The sequence below is a fragment of the Microtus ochrogaster genome, unplaced genomic scaffold, assembly GCF_000317375.1.
Source record: "Microtus ochrogaster isolate Prairie Vole_2 unplaced genomic scaffold, MicOch1.0 UNK10, whole genome shotgun sequence".
NCBI classification, from domain to species: Eukaryota; Metazoa; Chordata; class Mammalia; order Rodentia; family Cricetidae; genus Microtus; species Microtus ochrogaster.
Window position 1 is genome coordinate 3930690 of NW_004949108.1, and position 17580 is coordinate 3948269.

Consider the following 17580-nt stretch of genomic DNA (forward strand, 5'->3'; position numbering starts at 1 on the left):
AATTGTAGTTCTCTGGCCATCTCCCTCATCTGCTCTCTGTGGCCCTTGCTTGAGCCAGTGTTGGTTACAGGACCCTTTCAGTAAATACTTGGTGACCAAATGAAACAGTTGGTCACTCCGGCTGCTGTAACAAAACCCCTCAGGCTGGGTAGCTTATAAACAACAGAAATTTCTCACGATTTAGAAGGGAAGTAAGTCCAAGACCAAGATACCCTCAGGCTCTGGAGAGAGCTGACTTCCTTCACCTCCTGAGTAAGGCACATGGTAGACAGGACAGGGAGCTTCCCCAAAGCTACTTTATAAGAACACCTTCAACTCTTGTCAGCCCCCACTATGTTTGAATATGAACTATCACACTCCCTAAAATGTTCATGTTTTGAATTCTCTGATTCCCAGCTGATGGCGAATTGAGAGGTGACTGAATCATCACTGTTCCACCTCGATCAATAGATGGCTGGATAGGCTCTTAAGAGTTGGGGCCCTTAGCCGGGCGGTGGTGGCACACGCCTTTAATCCCAGCACTTGGGAGGCAGAGGCAGGCGGATCTCTGTGAGTTCGAGGCCAGCCTGGTCTACAAGAGCTAGTTCTAGGACAGGCTCCAAAGCCACAGAGAAACCCTGTCTCGAAAAACCAAAAAAAAAAAAAAAAAACAAGAGTTGGGGCCCTTGCACCAAGCCAGGTGAACCTAAGATTGACCCCCAGGACCCATGTGGTGAAGGAGAGAGATGATTCCTGCAAGTTGTTCTCTGGCCTCCAGACACGATGTTCACCCACACAAAATAAATTCAAAGATTTTTATAAGATTATTTTTTCAATTTTAAGATAGGGCCTGCTTGGGAGAAGTTGGTCACTGGGGGCATACTTTTGGGGGCTCTCGCTTCCTCCTCTTCATCTTTCTCTACTTTCTTTTTCTCTGTTTTTCTGTCTCTTCCTGACACCTTGAGGCACACATCCTCCCTCTACATATTCCTGCTATCGTGGTGGTTAGCCTCACCACCGTCCTGAAGCCCATGGAGCTGCCAGCTGTGGACTGACACCACTGGAGAGATGAACCAGTGTAAACCTGTGCGCTTTTCAAGATGCTTTCCTAGGAGTTTTGTCGCACTGCAGAAAGCCTGCTAGAAACACTTCAGAACCCCTACCCCTAATGCCATCATCTTGAGAGGTATAATTTCAGCACAAGAACTTGAGGGAAGAGACAAACAGGACATAGCATTCCTTGCTGGGAATTTAGTTCAGTGGTAGAGTGCTTGATGTGGGAATGATTTCTTATTAATAAAGAAACTGCCTAGGCCCGTTTCATAGGCCAACCCTTAGGTAGGCGGAGAAAACAGAACAGGAGGCTGGGAGAAAGAAGCTGAGTCAGTGAGTCGCCATGGTTCCCACACTCCAGGCAGATGCAGGTTAAGATCATTCTTGGTAAGCCAGCTTGTGGACTACACAGAATAATAGAAATGGGTTAGATCAAACGCAGCCCCGCTGCTCCTATTTCAACAAGTGCTTGCCTGCAAGCTCAAAGCTATGGGTGTGATCCCCGACACAGGCACATAAAAAGAAGAGAAAAAAGTCATCCTAACCCAGAGTCCTTCAATGTTGTATACACGACAAGCCTTTGTTAATACCACACACCTCCATGAAGATGATTCCCTACTTCAGACACATCCACTGTCTCTCCAACAAGAACAGCACATCCAAGAATCAGCAGCTATACACAGGAGAACACAGCTTTGCTTGAGTGTGGGCAAAGTCTCTGCACACTCACCATGTCTGCTCTACTTCACTCCTTGGCCTTCTGCTGAGGCAGTAGCTGCATTTAGAGCATGACTGTGCCAGTGCTTGCGGCATCTTGTCTAACAAGGCGCTCAGTCCCCAGGTAGTGAACTCCGAGAGGAGGCTGTGTTACATGTCTCCTCCTGAGGCTAAGAGCGCAGACTTCTGAGCTAGAACGCTTGCACTTCACCACTGGCTCTACCATGTGCTGCTGAATAACGAGAGTTAACCCCCTGCCTTTGGTTCCTCCTTTGAAAAAAATAAGGCTTGTAACAGTGTCTGCTGCAGGTCCTGTTGTGAAAATTAATGTGTAGCAAATGATGAATCACTGGTTCCAGAGTGTCTGTCTTTCAGACCAGGCTGGCCTTGAACTTACAGATGTCCACCACTTTCTGCCTCATGAATACTGGGAATAAAAGCATGTGCCACCACCCAGTCTTGAGCTTTTCAGTTGTAGAATCCTCTGACTAAGAGCCAGGGAAATAGCTCAGAGGGTAAAGGTGCTCGCTGCTAAACTTAACAACCAAAGTTTGATCCCCAGGTGAAAGGAGCAACCTGACTCAAGCAAATCGGTCTCTGATCCCCCACGAATCTGTCTCCCCGCTCCTTTTTCTGAAAAGTTTTTTTTTTTTTGTTGTTTGGTTGGTTTTTTGAGACAGGGTTTCTCTGTAGCTTTGGAGCCTGTCCTGGAACTAGCTCTGTGGACCAGGCTAGCCTTGAGCTCACAGAGATCTGCCTGTCTCTCAAGTGCTGGGATTAAAGGCATGCGGCACCACCACCTGGCTTGTCATGTTTTTTAAAAACAATCCATTGACTAAAGGTGGTTGGATATTCACTGAAAACAAGTACAAGCTAATTAGTTACATTTGTGGACTATAGTCTGACTACTGCATTGCTGTACATGGTGCTTTTCCCAACCCCCATCTTTATGATGGAATTGAGTTCATACTCTCAAAACTTGCAGAGCCTGACTACAGAGGATCAGGACTGTTCTGCACAGTCCAGAAAATGGCCTGTAATTAGCCATACTTTGGCTTTGAATGAATGAGTTTATCACATATAAAGCAAGCAAAAGTAAAAGAACAAATAGCAAGTAACAGACAGAAGCAGCAGATAAACAAGAAAACATCATCAACTTGGGCGCTGAGAACATCTGGCAGAGAAGACTGGAGCAGTCCAATTGGGAGAACAAGCTCACATTATCAGGGGAGCCCCCACGTGTGCATTTGCAAACACCCAGCAGAAATCAAGGGAGGCTGAGACACTCAGCTAGAGTTTCCCACTGAACTCACTGTGGGTGTGTTCTGGGCCTTTTTCCCACTGCAGATGAGATAAACAGCAGGAACATCTGTTGGAAATACTTTACCTTCTAGCTGTTCCCAGCCATACAAATTCTTTAAAAGTATTTTATTTTTAAATATTTTTTAAAATATTTCTTTTTTGCTGTGGTTGTGACTGTGCAGCTATGTGCATGTGAATACCCATGAAGGCTCGAGGTGTTGAGTTTTGCAGGACTGGAGCTACATGCAGTTGTAAGCTGCCTGACATGGGTGGTAGGAATCAATCCCAGGGCCTCTGCAAGAGCAATTTTTGCCCTTAATCACCTAGCCCTCCAACCTGATGCAATATTTTTAATTCTCTTAGGTGTTTATGGGTTTTTTTTCTTCCCTCTTACAGAGTCAGGCGACCAGCCTGACCCAGAACAGGGAGTTTTGGTGAAGACAAGGAAGGGCCTCGTTGCTCCCAGAGTCAACATTCAACAGGTGTAAACAGGTTGGCAGTTTATCTGTGTAATGTGAATAACCCTGGTGCGCTGTCACTATTTAACACTGGTGGTCAGATCTGAGTGAATGGACCATAGTGCTGTGAATGTTTAACTTAACAAGCCTAATCCTAGTGAACAGGTCATGACAAAAGACATGTAACACAGTTCATTTCCTGGATGATCTGGTCAGGCAGAGATGGTAACGGGGGTCTACATGTGGGTTACCATTTCTCCCATCACTGCTGCTGTAGAGAGCAATGATAGCAGTGATCATTAAAAGGCATGTTTAAGAAAATGAATAAAGGTGTCTCAAGACTGGGGGCTGGAGAGACGACACTGCAGTTAAGAGCACTGGCGGCACACTCATGAAGCCCTGTACCCGCACACCAAACCAGGCATCTGGCAAACACCTGTGATCAGACTCCAGGGACGCCAATGTCTTCTGATCACTGTGTGCTCAAAGGCCTGTCCACCTGTACAAGCACATGCACATACATCCACAGAGATCCATACATATAATAAATAAAAAGAGAAAAAAAAGATGTATCACGACTGGAAGAAAATATTTACAAAATGCATGTCTAACAAAGGACTAGTATTTAGGCCTTGTGAAGAGGCCCTAGCTGGGCATTGTGGTATACTCCTGTGATCCTAGCCCTGGGAAGGCTAAGGCAGGAAAATACCGAGTCCATGGCCAATGTAGGTCACCAGGGAAGAAGGCTGGAGAGATTCAGTGGTAAGGAGTGGTTGCTCTTACTGTTTTTCTGTTCCCAGCAACTACAGATGACAGTTCACAATTGAAACCCCAGCTCCAGGGGATCTGACATCCTCTTCTGGCCTCCAAGGGCAACTGATCTCAGGCACACATTTCCCACACACAGACACACATGTGTACAAAAATTAAAAATAAAATTAAACTGGACATGGTAAGACACTTAAGGTCATGTTCAACTTCCTTGGTGATCAGGGAAATGCAAATCAAGACAACTTTAAGATACCATCTTACACCTGTCAAAATGGCTAAAATCAAAAACACCAATGATAGCCTTTGCTGGAGAGGTTGTGGAGAAAGGGGTACACTCATCCATTGCTGGTGGGAATGCAAACTTGTGCAACCACTTTGGAAAGCAGTGTGACAATTTCTCAGGAAATTCGGGATCAACCTACCCCAAGATCCAGTAATACCACTCTTGGGAATATACCCAAGAGAGGCCTTATCATATAACAAAAGTATATGCTCTACTATGTTCATAGCAGCATTGTTTGTAATAGCCAGAACCTGGAAACAACCTAGATGCCCTTCAATGGAAGAATGGATGAAGAAAGTATGGAATATATACATATTAGAGTACTACTCAGCAGTAAAAAACAAGGACTTCTTGAATTTTGCATGCAAATGGATGGAAATAGAAAACACTATCCTGAGTGAGTTAAGCCAGACCCAAAAAGAGGAACATGGGATATACTCACTCATATTTGGTTTCTAGCCATAAACAAAGGACATTGAGCCTATAATTAGTGATCCTAGAGAAGCTAAATAAGGAGAACCCAAAGAAAAACATATAGGCATCCTCCTGAATATTAACCTTCATCAGGCAATGAAAGGAGACAGAGACAGAGACCCACATTGGAGCACTGGACAGAAATCTCAAGGTCCAAATCAGGAGCAGAAGGAGAGAGAGCACGAGCAAGGAACTCAGGGCCATGAGGGGTGAACCCACACACTGAGACAATGGGGATGTTCTATCGGGAACTCACCAAGGCCAGCTGGCCTGGGTCTGAAAAAGCATGGGATAAAACCGGACTTGCTGAACATAGCGGACAATGAGGACTACTGAGAACTCAAGAACAATGGCAATGGGTTTTTGATCCTACTGCACGTACTGGCTTTGTGGGAGCCTAGGCAGTTTAGATGCTCACCTTACTAGACCTAGATGGAGGTGGGTGGTCCTTGGACTTCCCACCGGGCAGGGAACCCTGATTGCTCTTTGGGCTGACAAGGGAGGGGGACTTGATCGGGGAAGGGGGAGGGAAATGGGAGGCGGTGGTAGGGAAGAGACAGAAATCTTTAATAAATAAACAAACAAATAAATAAAAATAAACTGGACATGATGATGATTTGATCTCAGCACTTAGGAGGCAGAGGCAGACAGATCTCTGAGTTCAAGGCCAGCCTAGTCTACCAAGTGAGTTCCAGGATAGTCAAGTATACAGAGAGAAACCCTGTTGGGGACTGTAAATAAATAAATAAAATTTAAATGAGAAAAAAAAAAGAAAAGCCGGCTTTGATGACACAGACCTGTAACCCTAACTACTTAGGAGACTGGAACAGGAGAATTGCAACTTTGAGGCCAATCTGATATATATCTCAAGGCCATTGTAGGTAACCTTGGGAGATACTGCCTCAATATTGAAAAAAATTAAATAGATGTTATTGGTGGCAGAATACTTGTCTAGTATATAAGATCTTGGGCTCAGTCTCCAGGATTGTAAAGAAAAAAATAGAACTTATAAAATCAAAATAAACAGAACTCCTGGTACTCAATAAAGATAAAATAACCTAATAAAGTAACATCAATATATTTATGGCCAATAAAAACAGGCAAATGTCTTCTACATGAGTAATCATTGGAAAAGTAAGAAGTAAACCCACAATAACTTGTACGTAAATATCTGATTGGCTAAAATAAAAAAAAATGGGTCAGTGAGAGGGCTCAGTGAGTAAAGGTACTTGCTGTCAAGACTGACAACCTGAGTTCAATCCCTAGAACTGACATAAAAGCAGAAAGAGAACTGAGTCCAAAATGTGTCTCTAACTTGCACATACAGTGGCATGCATGCCCCACCTTACATGCACACAGTACATGCACACATCACATATACTTACACTCAGTAATCATTACATTAAATTAAATATTTTTAAATACAGGAAGTCACTGTTCTGTTGTTTGCTTATTGCATTGCTAGGGTTCAAGTTCAGGGCTTTGGCCTGATATAATAATTCATGTCTGTATTATCAGCATTTAGGAAACTGTCAAGAAGATTAAGAATTCAAAATCATCTGTCATAAAACATTTTAAAGACCAGCCCAGCTTACCTGAGACCCTCTCTCAAACAAAACAGGGCCAGAGAGAAGGGTTTAGTGGTTAAGAGCACTTGCTGCTCTTGCAGAGGACCCAGATTAGGTTCTCAGCACCCACATAGAGGCTTCCAATTGTTCTTAAATCCAGTTCCAGGGTTTCCAGAATCTTCTTTTGGCCTCCTTGGGCACCAGGCATGCAGTTTGCATGTATGCATGTAGGCAGAACACTCACACACATAAAAAAAAAACCAAGCCAATTAACAAAACAACACACAATGGCAGGAGGTCTGTTGTTGCCATGATAAGATCAAACCCAGGGTCTCAGCCTGGCATGATGATTCATGCCTTTAATCCCAGTACTTAGCAGATGAGAGGCTAGAAAATCAGGAGTTCCAGAAATAGTTATATTCAAATCAGAAATGTTCTCCCCTGACAGGCTCTTGGTTTGTAACATTGGTTGAAGCCTTTAAGGGGTATGGACTGACTGGCGGGTGTAGGCCACTACAGCCTGGGGTTCAAGAGTTGCACTTGCCTCTGAGTGGGACCTTCTCCTGGTTCTCATCAGCTCTTTGAAGTTCCTGGTCCTCAACAACTCAAGAAACCTTGGAGGCTGGAGAGATGGCTCCGTGGTTAAGAGCACTTGTTGATCTTGCAAAGGACCCAACTTTTGGTTTCCAGCATCCACATGATGGCCCACAACCATCTGTAACTCCAGTTCCAGGGGACCCTTCACCCTCTTCTGGTCTTCTCAGGCACTGCGCATGCACGTGCTTCACAGACATCAATGCAGGCAAAACCCCAGACTCTAAATAAAAATAATTGTAAAAAAAAAAAAATTAAGACCTCCTCACCCCAGACTACCACTACCACTCAGGCATGCCACCCTGCCTTCTGCACTAAATAAACTAAACCTCTCTAAAATTGTGAGCCTTCTTTTTTCCTTTTAAATTTTTCTTATGAGCCGGGCGGTGGTGGCGCACGCCTTTAATCCCAGCACTCGGGAGGCAGAGGCAGGTGGATCTCTGGGAGTTCGAGGCCAGCCCGGTCTACAAGAGCTAGTTCCGGGACAGGCACCAAAAGCTACAGGGAAACCCTGTCTCGAAAAACCAAAAATAAATAAATAAATAAATTTTTCTTATGTGTCTGATAACCAATGAACTGCATCCCTTAATTTTGCTCTTTGATGTTGATCATGCATCTGTTCACCGACTCTCCCTTCAAGAAGTCAGTCCCAAGACCAGGGCCTGTGTTGCCAATAACTGTTCCCACAGTCTCAGTGCTGACCCAAAGCAAGTGTGCACTGTGTATTTGCTGAATGCATGAATAGCCAAGTAGCCGAAGGAAAGGGACAGCTAGGGAAAGGTCCTGTGCCAAGAGTGGAGCCAGTTGGCCCAGCAGTGTGGCTTTTTCTGGCTTGGCTGTGATGCAGGAGGAGAGCACTAAATAAGAGGCCCTTGCTGGACCAAGGTGGGGTTACTGGCAGAAGAGTGGCTGCATGGGATCTGTGCTGAAGAAACAGTGGCTGAAGGGTGCCTGGAATCCATGTACTCAGGGTGGTCGAGTGAGCTAGGGCCCAGGCCTGGCTGTAAGGGACAAGCAGGAGGTGACAGAATGCAGAGGTGTGTGTGCAGAGTAAGGGGAGGCGCAGAGGCAGGCAAGCCAGAGGTGGGGGGAGGAGCAGCAGGTTGTGACGAGAGAGTGGGATACTGGAATTCAAGATTTCAGAGGTGGGGCAGTTTCAGCTGATGACGAGGCACAGGGTGTGACTGCAGGAGTGGGCAGCTGAACGGACAGGAGGAAAAGGTCCTTGGAGAAGGCAGCTTAGATGCAGGGGGCCAGGTGTTGTCCGTGGGAGCACTCCGCCCCCCCTTCTTAGGTCAGAGAAAAACAACCGATCAGTGTCAGATAGTTGAGTCTATACTGAGCAGGGCGAGGGCGAGTGACTGGATGAAAACATTTCATTCATTAACCAGTCTTTCATTCAGAAAACATGTATTGTTTATTAACTTCAGCCCTCAGTGAACCAGGCAGCCATGTGACTATTCTGTGTAAGTTCCCTGGGCACCTGTCTTCTTAGACACACGTTGTGGCTTTCATCCCTTCCTAGCGGGAACGGGGGGGGGGGGGGGGGGGGGGACTTCTGTTCAGGCATGGATGAAATCATTGGTAGTCTGGTTAAGAGGTGAGAAGGGACCAGAATGTGCTGTCTCTACAGTTCCCTACTGGGCCTCAGGCAAGGGCCTCACCAGGAAGCAGAGGCAGGTGAAAGACAGAGTGGAGTTGGCCTACTTTGGAGGTTGGTCCATGGAGCCCTGGTCTCGGTACTGCACCCTAGGAAGAAGGAGTGTGAGGAAGCAGAGTGGGGGAAAGACAGGGATAACTGGAAAACAGGCAACCAGACAGGCCTAGTGAACAAAACATCCCCAAACGCCCTCCATACCTTTGCAGATAAAGACACAGGTCAGGCCCAACCTGATCGCAAACACCTTTTACTCCTCAGGAGAACTTGCTCTGTCTCATTGAGGTCACAGAAGTCTGTTTTGTCTGTTGGTGTACTCCCGACAGCCACCTACCCACACCCAGCAGAGAAGACAGCTGTTGCTGTTCTGTGGCCCTTCCTCCTTCCCTCCATCCATCCCCTTGAACTTGTAATCAAACCTAGAACTTCATGCTAGGTAAGAGCATTCTGCCTCCGAGCTATATCTCTAGCTATCTATATCTCACAAAAAAAAAAAAAAAAAACCTCAAGGTATTCGTTTTCTTTGTTTTGTTTTGTTTTGTGGGATTTTTGTTTGTTTTTAAAACAAGATTTTCCTTTGTACCTCTGGCTGGTCTTGAACTCTACACAATTCTCCTACCTCAGCCTCCTATGTGGGTTTGTTTCTAACATCTCCATCCAAAATTCCCTATTATCACAGTTCCCTTCTTGCAGCAGGCTCCTCCTGAAGAATGATAGTGTGCTAAAGGCAGAGATGTTGTGGTCCATGGCACTGCACCCATTCATGCACCAGGGTGCCACTCTGCTAAATGAATTAACAGAGAGAAGATGATTGCGGGTGATTCCAGCCATTCTGAAAGGGTCTAAGGAAATAGTGAGAGAGCTAGGGAGACATCTCTGCCCAGAAAGTGCTTGCTCTGCAGCCCATGGCTGTAATCCCAGCACTGGGAAGGCAGAGAGACAGGAGGGTTCTGGGGCCTCGGAGCCAGTCAGTCAGTCTAGCTGCCTTGGCCAGCTCCAGATTTCAAGAGACTACCTCAAGGGTAATCAAGGAGGGCACCTGACATTGACCTCTGCTCTCCACACAAATGGGTCCACACACGGATGCCACATAGGAACATAGACATTTGCAAGAAGTGCCATATTCAGCACCTTAAGGAGCTGCCTAAGTTGTTCTCCCAAGGTGCTGGAGTAAGGAGGTGTGGCCTCCCCATCAGTGGAATAGAAGGACAAGGATGACAGGACCTGCCACTTCCTCCCCACCCATGGTTCTTGGCCTCTGTCCATAGATTCCCTCCCATTGGACCTTGGCCAAGTGGATGTCTCCTATCAGGCCAGGTGGAGCAACCCACAGTTTTGTGACTTTCTGGAGAGCCTGCCCTATGTGGGATACTGTGCCAACACACCAGGGCACAGGTACAATTCAGAAACAGGACTAGGAGGAGCTGTGGCCATCAGAGCTGACTGCAGGGAGGGAACTGGAAACTGCCTGGGCTTCACTCTATTTCAGCCACCTTCATGATGTCCAGCTGCTCTCTAGAAATGCTAGCCACACAGTGTTGTGACCCACAGGGTTAAGTATTTGGAGAATCTGACATTCTTGACCTCTGTGGTTATTAATCGAAGTGTGTTTCCAGAATCATTCTTTCAGCAATGTTTGTCAATGTCTCAGGGTTTCTGTTGCTGTGATGAAACGCCATGACCAAAAGCAAGTTGGGGAGGAAAGGGTTTATTTGGCTTAACTTCCACATCCTTGAAGGAAGTAAGGACGAGAACTCAAGCAGGACAGGAACCTGGAGGCAGGAGCTGATGCAGAGGCCATGGAGGGGTGCTGCTTACTGTTTTGCTCCCCATGTCTTGCTCAGCCTGCTTTCTTATAGAATCCAGGACCACCAGCCCAGGGATGGCATCACCCACAATGGGCTGGGTCCTTTCCCATTGATCACTAATTGAGAAAAATGCCCTATAGCCAGATCTTACAGAGGCATTTTCTCAATTGAGGTTCCCTCCTTTCAAATAATTCTATCTTGTGTCAAGTTGACATAAAACCAGCCAGCACAATCAGCCATTAGTAAATCAAGGATATATCATTAGGGCAATGAGTAATACTTATTCGTTAAGTGATTCATTATATATTTATTAAATTATTAAATATTACAAAGTTCAGCAAAATAGGGACAAGAATTTATCCATTAAGCAAGCACATACCACTTACCAGGTTTGTGTCATGGATGGTAGTGACCTAACTAGGTAAGACAGAGATCAGTGGCCCCATGTTCCCACTGCACTCCCTGACTACCTTGTTTACTTGAGGTGGGGTCTCTCACTGAAGATGGAGCTATCAGCAAGCCCCGAACAGTTCTCCTGTGCACCCCAGCACTGGGGTTACAGATGTGCAGCCACACCTGGTTTTCTAATGGGTACTGGAGATTGGAGCTCAAGTTCTCTTGTTTATACAGTTACTAAGCCTTGTCTTCAGTCCCCAACAAAAATTTTTGAATGAAGTTCTTTTTCTTTCCTTTTGTGATTTTTGTGGTTATTTTAAAACCATGTCTTAATTCAGAGTCATAGATATTTATTTGTATTTATATACCTATTGTAAGAGTTTTATTATTATACTCTAACAATTCAGTTTGTGATCACAGTGAAAGAGGCTGGGGAAGGTCTACTGTGACTTAGTTTTTCTCAAAGATTTAATCAACAAAGTTCTCTAATGAGGGTGGTGTAAAGTTTTTCTTTCTGCCTCCTCCCCGCCTCCAATTTCCCTCCCCCTCCCCCCACTCCTCTCCTCCTCCCTCTCCAGTCCGAAGAGCAGTCAGGGTTCCCTGCCCTGTGGGAAGTCCAAGATCCTCCCCCCCTCCATCCAGGTCTAGGAAGGTGAGCATCCAAACAGGCTAGGCTCCCACAAAGCCAGTACATGCAGTAGGATCAAAACCCAGTACCATTGTCCTTGGCTTCTCATCAGCCATCAGCTGGTGTAAAGTTTTTTCAGCCTGATAAGCCTTTCCGCCAACACAATAATTCAAATCAGACCAAATCAAATCGAATTAGAAGTCCGGGTTTAATGGATGCTAGCACTCCCAGGAGGACCTCTGGGGGGGGGGAGGAGAACCAGAGAGATCACGTGTTCATTCTCTGGGGGCAGTTTAAATAGCCTGTGGGAGTGGTCTTGACCCTCTCCAGGGAGGGGTCACCATTTGGTGGGCTTTGAGGTGGAGTTCGGACTGAAGCAACTCCCAGGGAGAGGGGGCTTGAAATGGAACTTTCCACTCAAACATTCCAAAATGAATGTCAGGGGCTGGGATGACACTTCCAACCAAACATTCCAGACTTTTTTGGAAAAGGATGTTAGGGACTGAGGTAATGCTTCCAACCAAACATTCCAGACTCCTTGGATAAAGGGGGTGCAGGCTCAAGTCTGGCTACTTCCTGCAGGCATGGGGTGACATGGGAGAGGAGAGTTGGGAGTTGGTGGGCTCACACTCAGCGAGAGGTGTGGCTGGAGAGACATCTGGTTTACTGTCATCCTGGAGACCTCAGGCATCTGTTCCTTGAGGGAGATGAGAAAGAAGGTTGGTAGGAGAAAAAAAATATTGTTATTATTGGTCCTATGAATGGGGCTAGATCATTAATTGTCGGAAAGAATGGGACAGAAAAATGCCCTGGTTCTACAGGTGAGGCACGGGTGAATAAGTGAGACATGAGAGCAGATATGCCCTTTAAAACCAGATTTTATTTGGTTGGTATCCTTTTGAGCCAGGAGAGTTGGTACCAACGATGAAGTTCCAGGAGCTAGTGCCGGTGTTGGCATTGTTTGGAAGGCCCTTTATAAGTTGGTCTTGGCCCAGACAGCAGGAGTGACCAGTAAAATATAAAATGGGTGAGGTTAGAATAGACTCTGGAGACTTAAGACCAGATTTCTTTTTTTTTTTTTTTTGGTTTTTCGAGACAGGGTTTCTCTGTGGCTTTGGAGCCTGTCCTGGAACTAGCTCTGTAGACCAGGCTGGTCTCGAACTCACAGAGATCCGCCTGCCTCTGCCTCCCGAGTGCTGGGATTACAGGCGTGCGCCACCATTGCCTGGCCCAGACCAGATTTCTTGATAAAGCAATAGAACTTTTCAGGAACCTGCAGTAAGACAACTGTAACAGGAATATTTTAGAAGATAGTTAAAGGGAATTGGGAACTCTGGATCTTTTAAAATACATTTGAAACCTGTTAATTCTGGACTTTGAAGCCTGTGAAAGAGGCACACCTGTCTGTATTTTTAGCAGGAAAGTTAACAAATGAAGTAATGATTTACCAATACCTTAAGTCATCAAATGCCATTCGATCTAAGAGGGATAAATGAGCAGAAATGAGACAGCGTTTTTAGCTACACAGGCCATCCCAAGTCTCTCTATAGTCTTTGGAGAACACCAGCCTTTCAAGCAGTGCTTGCCATTAGCTGCTGAGTCCAAGAAACCCAAAGATTTTCCTGTGGGGGGAAGGATTTAGTCTACCTGTCTTGGTAGGATGAGACGATTGACCCCCCAGTGTAGTGTCCAGGAAGCTGATGAGGTGGAAGGCCACTGCTATGTGAATGACTTTACCATACCCAAAGACAAGCCTCCAAGTGGAAGGTCTTTTATAGCCATGTATCTTCTTGGAGGAGCTATAGGATGCTGCAGGAGCTGGCATGTCTCTGTGTTAGAAGCTCTTTGGTTAAATGCCATACTCTCAGATCTGTAGAGGCACTTGAGAATTGGGTACCATTACCTGTTAGTTATATTTAAAGTTGACATATGCTGGGCGGTGGTGGCGCAGGCCTTTTATCCCAGCACTCGGGAGGCAGAGGCAGGCAGATCTCTGTGAGTTCGAAACCAGCCTGGTCTACAAGAACTAGTTCCAGGACAGGCTCCAAAACCACAGAGAAACCCTGTCTCGAAAAAACAAAAACAAACAAACAAAAAAATAAAGTTGACATATATGTTAAATTTAGACATGTATTTTACCCATTTAGTTATAGTTTACCAATGCTAATAAATGTAAGAAGATTAAAAGGAATATTTTAGTAAGTTAAAGAATTTTGGAGGTGGAATGTCTCCTTGGTAGGTCCAAAGTGGGTTTATTGTAGAGCGTCCCAGTATGACCAGATTAATGCCAGCAATGGAGACAAACAATAAACAGCTAGAGTGAGGAGGGGGAGCATGGAAGGGGAGTGAGGAGTGGGAGCACAGCATCCAGAAACCATGGGCATATGGGGCCTTGTTTGTTTTATGTTAAGGTATTAGATAGTCCCAATTTAAAAGGATTTTTATAAAAGGCAACCCAAAGGCATTTGGAGATCAGGCCTTGATTGCAAGTGCCCATTTTTACAAGTCTATGCCAAATCTCAGGTCTCAAAGCCTACCACAGTGTGTAGAGGGGTGTGAGAATCTTGTGGAAGGACATCTCTGTCCACCTGAACCCCATGATGGTGGCGAGGACTGCCAGCAGGTTGGGAATCTGGCAGGGACAGGGCTTCAACAGACTGCCTGACCAATGAATGGGCCCAGGGCCCTAGGGGCATGTACTTGAAAAAGGAGAACTCACCCAGACAAAGCCAAATCTTAGCCTGGTGGCGAGCATGGGCCAGAAGAGCGTTTTCCAACATGTAGCCCTGGGCCAGTGGGAAAAACAGACCATCTTGGTGCAACCTCCAGATATAAGTCTCTCCACTGATGCAGTAATCCATCAGACCAAATCAAACCGAATTAGAAAAAGCCCAGGTTTAAGGGATGCCAGCACTCCCGGGAAAACCTCTGGGAAAACACAGAGGGGAAGGAGAACCAGAGAGACCACGTATTTGTTTTCTGGGGGGGGGGCAGTTTAAATAGCCTGTGGGAGTGGTCTTGACCCTCTCTGGGGAGGGGTCATGGTTTGGTGGGCTTTCTCTGAGGTGGAGTTTAGACTAAAGCAGCTCCCAGGGGAGGGGGCTTGAAATGGAACTTTCCACTCAAACATTCCAAAATGAATGTCAGGGCCTAGGTGACGCTTCCAACCAAACAGGTGGGGATGGAGAAGAGGCATAGTGTACACAAAGAGTGGAGGTGAGTATGGGAGGGTGAGAATAAGTAAGGAGAAATTCTGTGTAACTTATTTATGAGTTATATCAAAGACTGGACATAATTCCAAATCAAAACCTTAAAGGAGATGAGTGAATACAGAGTTATGGTCCCCAAGCCACAGGCAGCTGTCCTGATAGCAGTGTAAGACAAGCAGATGGGCGTATTTCCCCAAGACTGCCTATTTGCCAAGCCATGAAACAAAGCAAATTAGGGTAACATGCTTGGGAAGACCTACAAAGGAAGGGTGAACTTGGGTCCTACTTGGTCTGGGATGGTTAGTGATGCTGTGGCGGCCTCAAGGTGGAGAGGGAGGCCAACAGTGGGTAAGGGTGCTTAACTCTGCACACATGAGGACTTGAACTTGAATCCCCAGCACCCATGTGGGAAACCAAGCAAGGCTATGCATACTGGTAACCCTGGGGGAATGGAGACAGGCAGATCTCAAGGACTCCCTGGCCAGCCAGTCTCCCCGACACAGTGACCTTTTGGTTCAGTAAGAGACCATATCAAGGCCACAATCTGGAGAATGGCAGAGAGAGACTGCCAACGTCCTGTTCCGCTTTCTGCATGAATATGTAACACTCACAGGTACTACATACATGCATCATGCACACACAGCACGCAGAGAAGAGAAAGAAAGACAAAGCTGTGGGTTGGAGAGTGGGGAACAGGATAGAAATGGTGCGAGCCCACAAGTACCGTACAGTAAATGTACAGCTGACGATCTAGGAGACAAACCCATGTGGAGAACCCGACTTGCAGAGCTTCAGGAACACTGCCAGTTCTGTAGAAATCTTGTGAAATCATGGCATTTCTCCCTTCCGTAGTGGGATTCATTCCCGAATACCCTAGCAGTGTATAAATCATTCTGTAAACTTGACGTTTCCTGTAAGTCAACTGCATACCTTTTCACACACTGTGGAGCCCTGGTATGAAAGCATTCACTTACCCAAACCTTTGTTCTCATAGTCAAATCTACATAAAGCTAGTCTTCTGCAATTATCTTTATTGACAGGATTCATTGACAAGAAAGGAGTCCTAAGCAGGAAGCACTGAGCAGAGAGACAGTATGTCTGGCTGGCCCAGAATTTTCTAGCAGCAGACTCAGGAAGGTGTAATCTACTGGCCTTTTGCTCTAACATAACAAGCTATTAAATATTCTGAATTTACCTTTAACCTTGGTTTCACTTAACATAGAGCATAGTCCAGGAAATTAACTGTTTATGCCTTTACCCCTTGAGATACAGGACAAAGGCTTGAGTCACTAAACCAGCCCCAGAAAAAGAAATTTCTTCTCAGCTGGGTGCTGGCAGACACCCTGCTAGAGCTGGAAGCAAAGTCTCCAAAGAGATTCCTTTTTTTTGTTGTTGTTGTTTTTTTGTTTTTGTTTTTGTTTTTTCGAGACAGAGTTTCTCTGTGGTTTTGGAGCCTGTCCTGGAACTAGCTCTTGTAGACCAGGCTGGTCTCGAACTCACAGAGATCCGCCTGCCTCTGCCTCCCAAGTGCTGGGATTAAAGGCGTGCGCCACCACCGCCCGGCAAGAGATTCCTTTTAAGCCAGCCAGCTAGACGCTAATGCAAATCAAGCACCTTCTTTCTTTCCTTCTTTCCCAACTGAGTTATTATGGTTACCAAGGCTGTGTTCCCAGCTACGGGAAAGGGATCGGAAGTGTGCAGAAAGTGCAACAGCACTCCTGCTTTTTTTTTCTTACAATTATTAATCACAAACTTATAGCTTAACTAGTAACACTTAAAAAAATGTCATCAGTGCAAGAAAACTTCTTAGAATTTTGTATTGCTTCTTAACTAATCCTCCTGGTATCTATTGGGGAGCTCTGAGAGGCAGTGTGCCTCCTTGCCAGGTCCACCCGGTTTCTGTGATTCTGTGAAATGCATGCTTGTTACCTGTGTGTGGGTATATAAACTGGAACCGTGTGGGATGGGGAGCATAGCATGCACAGCAAGCAACAGCGAAGGGGAAACGTCAAAAAAGCACTGGAGAGAGTACAGGAAGAACAAACGAGACATAATAAAAAGACTTATGTGAGCTAATGTATTTACCCTCAGATATCCTTAGCCAGTTTCGCCTACTATAGCGATCCTTCTGAACCCTGAGAGGTTTAGTGGACTTAACCCCAGCATAAACCTTGATAAGAAAATAGGTAATTTCTTAGCTCTACTTGCTGAGAATATAGAGAGGTGATATTTAGCTGTAACAGGAATGCTCCAGCAGCTCCGACCTGGCTTACCATTGCCCACAAAAATGGTCCTTAACTTCACTCACTTTGGTTTTCTTTCTTTTTAAATTTTTTTTTTGTTGTTGTTGTTGATGCCTTTGAGACAGAGTATGGCTTCCTCTACCTCAGAACTCAGACCTTGAAGCCAGGGACCTCTCGTCTTCACTATGGTCCTTCAGGGTCTAGTTAACCTTCTGAGTGAGTGGCCTGATTGGTGAATGACAGGCATGCATTATGTGTACACCAGGGCCGACTCAGGATCCCCAAAAGAAGAGAGGAAAGAAAGGAAGACGCAAATGAGAAAAAAGAGGAGGCAAAGGAGCTGGGAGGGATGGAGCTCCTCAAGGTAGCGTGTGCTAGGAGCTCACCTTCATTCATCACTGAGTGTGAACTGCTCACCTTCATTCATCGCTGAGTGTGAA

The 17580-nt window shown here is 45.8% G+C and overlaps 1 long non-coding RNA gene across 1 annotated transcript in view; it reads left to right on the top strand.

Annotated features, from left to right (window-relative positions):
* The window catches only part of LOC113458226, an 8922-nt gene extending 1647 nt beyond the window's left edge, over window positions 1-7275 (top strand). Inside the window, exons 2-3 of the long non-coding RNA XR_003378636.1 lie at window positions 3448-3543; window positions 7183-7275. This is a non-coding gene — a long non-coding RNA (uncharacterized LOC113458226). The remainder of the gene's footprint in view (window positions 1-3447; window positions 3544-7182) is intronic.
* Window positions 7276-17580: the final 10305 nt, after the last annotated feature.